Consider the following 3,687-nt stretch of genomic DNA (forward strand, 5'->3'; position numbering starts at 1 on the left):
TATATAAAACAAAAAAGTTAAGTCGGTTTCCCTTCTTATAACTTCTTTCCCAACCGCATCACTAGTGTTAAAACCCAGTGGAGGAACTAAAGTGAAAAAGCTGACAATTGCTATAATTCCAAAATCATTTTTACAAGAAGTCTCAAGCACCATTTCAACCAGCGAGGAGTATTGTTAGGATGGTTGGAACTAGATAAGAACAGTAATAAATAATTAAGATGCTGATTAAGGTTCTCATGGAAATTTGGTAATTTGTATGGTGTAAACTTGGGTATTTGTATCAGAACAAATAGGGAATTTGAACTCATAGAGCTTCATCAACAAATGGAGCATTGACTATTATTCGAACTTTGAACTGAAAGGATTGGATTTGTTTGATAACATAAAATATAGCTGTCCCTACAGTTTAAATCTGTATGTCCTAATAGTTGTCGAATTGGTCTTGTAGATGGTCATGATCTGCATCTGTAGGTGATAGTGATATGGTAGCGTTTTGATTCATTGACTTTATTGTACCACTGCTTGAAGTAAAGTGTCTTCGTGCGTTTAGGATGCCATCAGAGTGGGATCGCAAGATGATGGTATCATCAGGGAAAGTTAAGGAAGTTATTTATATAAATTTATTGATGAAAAATATGTAGAGGAAAAGACTCACGACACCCTGTGGGACACCGGCCTCTATTGTGTAATACGCTATGTTCCGCAGCATACACTAAAGGATCCGTTAGAGAAGTACGATCTGAGGGCTTAGTATTACATCACTGATTTTCAAAGTCTAACTGCTGATTATAGTCAAATGAGCTTTTTCCAATCAATTAGCAGTTTCTTGCATTCTTTTAGTATATTTGGATTTAATAGTTATAAGATTCCTTATTAATAGCCTATCCAGATAGATAGACAATTAATAAGAATTTTTTAAGGAAATAATATGTTTCAGAGAGGTGAACTCAAACTTAAAAAATGTATTAACTATATTGGACAGATTAAAGAACATTGTAGATGAGTATGGCGTAAGTTAATAATAAAATATTAAGTTATTTACTATCCATTATTTTAATCTACCAGGTTTGAAAAAAATAATCAAGGCTTGTGATAGGACCGAAAAATCTGCGATCTAATATAGTTCATACCAATTGATCGGTGGACACTAGATCTTAGTATGAACATATAAATAAAAACCAAGACATATAACAATATTTTTAAACTCTTTGTTAACTTTATACAGTATATTAGCCCTATTCTAACTGATAAAGGTTATTTTTTTTAATGGAAAGGTTTTACAAAATTGTCGAGTCCATTAGGATTTATAGTCACATAATTTTGTAGAGGTAAGATTACATTTTCACAAAATTCTGAATTAATTTTTTAGCATTTCTCAACATCAAATTTATCCAATATTTTTTTTAATGTAATCAACTTTATATTGGAATGAATTGAATATATTAATTCAACAAAGAAAAAAAATAAATGATTGCACAATATTTCTCTAATAATATACGTTCGGAGTTTTCTCGTGTAAGGCATGACTTACTATGAGTTTTTTCCTAGATCAATAATATAGAGGAAGAAATGAAATTTAATGATAAAGAACTACAGTAGAAGGTTTTTAATATTAGGTAGGTTAACAGAAACATTTTTATCCCAGCTAAGCTCGAACAATAAGTTGGGCACGATGGTCTATCCTCTAGTTTGAAGCGGGCTAAGTAGGCTCTGAAGCAACCATATCTTGTAAGCAGTTGATGAGTTAATATTCTACCTCCACGTTTTTCCTGGGTATCCATGTTGATGGGAGTCATACGGTTGGTCCATAATATTCAACACCAATGGCCTTAAAAAAGGACCTGAGGATCGCCACTTGTGATATTGTAAACTTTCGATCTAGCTTCTGTATCATACCTTAAGATTCCATCAGTAAAATAACTCTCAATAATTTTTATGAGGTATATTAGGACTTCCTTAGGACAATCCTTCAAAATCCGTCCATAATACAATCCTACAAAGTTGAATTAAAAACATAGCGCATCACATTTTACCACTTCTTTCCTGCAATGGCTTCCTGGCTAGCTCTTATAGTGAAATAGATGGACTGTCCGAAAACCGTACTGATTATCGGATATTCCTGGGGCTCTTTCACTGAAGTCAATTAACCTGCCCTTTGTGTCTGTGCGTATGAGGCCAGACTAGCTCAAAAAAAAAACCCTACGTATATGATTTATAAGAAAGGTATATTGGCAGATTTAAAGGATTTAATATATATATATAGCTAAGAGGATTTAAAACCCATAATGTCACAGAGTAAGGAATGGATAACAGTTTCTAATTACGATATATTCCAAAGGGATAGGAATATCTATGAAATATATCGGTGAACCAATAAAAAATTAAGTGACCTTTAATAACAGCTAGTTTAATGCTCGTTGAAATAGTCTAACAGGGCTTAAATGCTCACCATTACACCACCATCGCGGATCAATGTTTAAAATAATAAAATTGATAAAAATAAATAAAAAAAGCACCTTAAATTATTTTTAAAAACAACCAGTTCTTAATATTAGCAATATGTAAATACAAAATATTACACAGTTTTATGAAGAACAAAAGGAGAAAAAAATATGTTTCGAACGGGAAAAGCCGAGACCTTTCCCCGATCTTTCCCAATAAAAATAAAAATTATATTTGTTCAATTTTTTTTTCTTAGTTAAATCACAAAAATAGCGATAGATTCAATATGAGCCCATCAAATCACAAAACTTAGTGACGCATAGTAGTAAGTGAAAGCTGTGTGATGTGGGTACCGCTAAAAAAAATATGTTATGCCGATGTGCTATAAATATTAATAATAATTTATATTCACTAAATTATTAATAATTCCACTTTTCTAAAAAAAAATTTATCTAGTTTGATAAAAGCATCCATTATGCAAATTTAATAAAAATAAATCATGGTGATTTAAAATTACTTAACAATCGATGAAGGCGAAAAATACTGGATAAGATATTTAAATTCATATTTTTACTTTCACTTACATATGAAATTTATAATAAGAGGAAGTATTGCGATCATGACAAAAAATCTAATGCAAGTTTCCAACGGAAATAATCGTTTAAAGTCTAATTATACAAGCCATGCAATATGGTCAAGCTAGTTCCAAAAAATGTTTTTTTCGGAATCTTAAATTACGTATTTAAAGTAGGTACATGCTTGAAATATTACAACATTTTCGATTTCATAGACTCAGTGATGTGCTATTTAATTTAATTAAGCTTACACATTTCAATCGTTTTCACTGAAACGTGTCTACTTTAATATCAGCAATGTCTCATCCTCACTTGACGGATCCTGCCTAGTGCTCAAAATAACTTCTTTTCATTATTATATATTCATCTTTTACTCTTAGTAGCAGGTAAAAAAAAATAAGTAAATATAAATTATGCAAGGATTTGACAATAAGCTAACGGAACAAATGTTTTCCCAGTTGAAATATATTGGAATAAATAATAGTTATATTGATAATATATCGTATAATATACCTATAGTTATACGATAACTTTAGAAAAATAATATCTTAAGAAAAAAAAAATATTACGCCGTTGAGAGTATTTATTCTATTCAACAAAAGGTTTCATCAATCAATTAAATATAAATTACTATAGTAAATAAATAAAAATACAAATTAATTTCTACTTA

At 30.3% G+C, this 3,687-nt stretch overlaps 1 protein-coding gene across 1 annotated transcript in view; it reads right to left on the reverse strand.

Moving 5' to 3' along the window:
• Window positions 1–3,687, reverse strand: part of LOC106692685 (arylsulfatase B) — a 234,311-nt gene that overhangs the window by 160,219 nt on the left and 70,405 nt on the right. The window lies entirely within an intron of this gene.

This window comes from Halyomorpha halys, unplaced genomic scaffold (genome assembly GCF_000696795.3).
Source record: "Halyomorpha halys isolate HHAL.00 unplaced genomic scaffold, Hhal_1.1 Scaffold67.1, whole genome shotgun sequence".
Taxonomy (NCBI): Eukaryota; Metazoa; Arthropoda; class Insecta; order Hemiptera; family Pentatomidae; genus Halyomorpha; species Halyomorpha halys.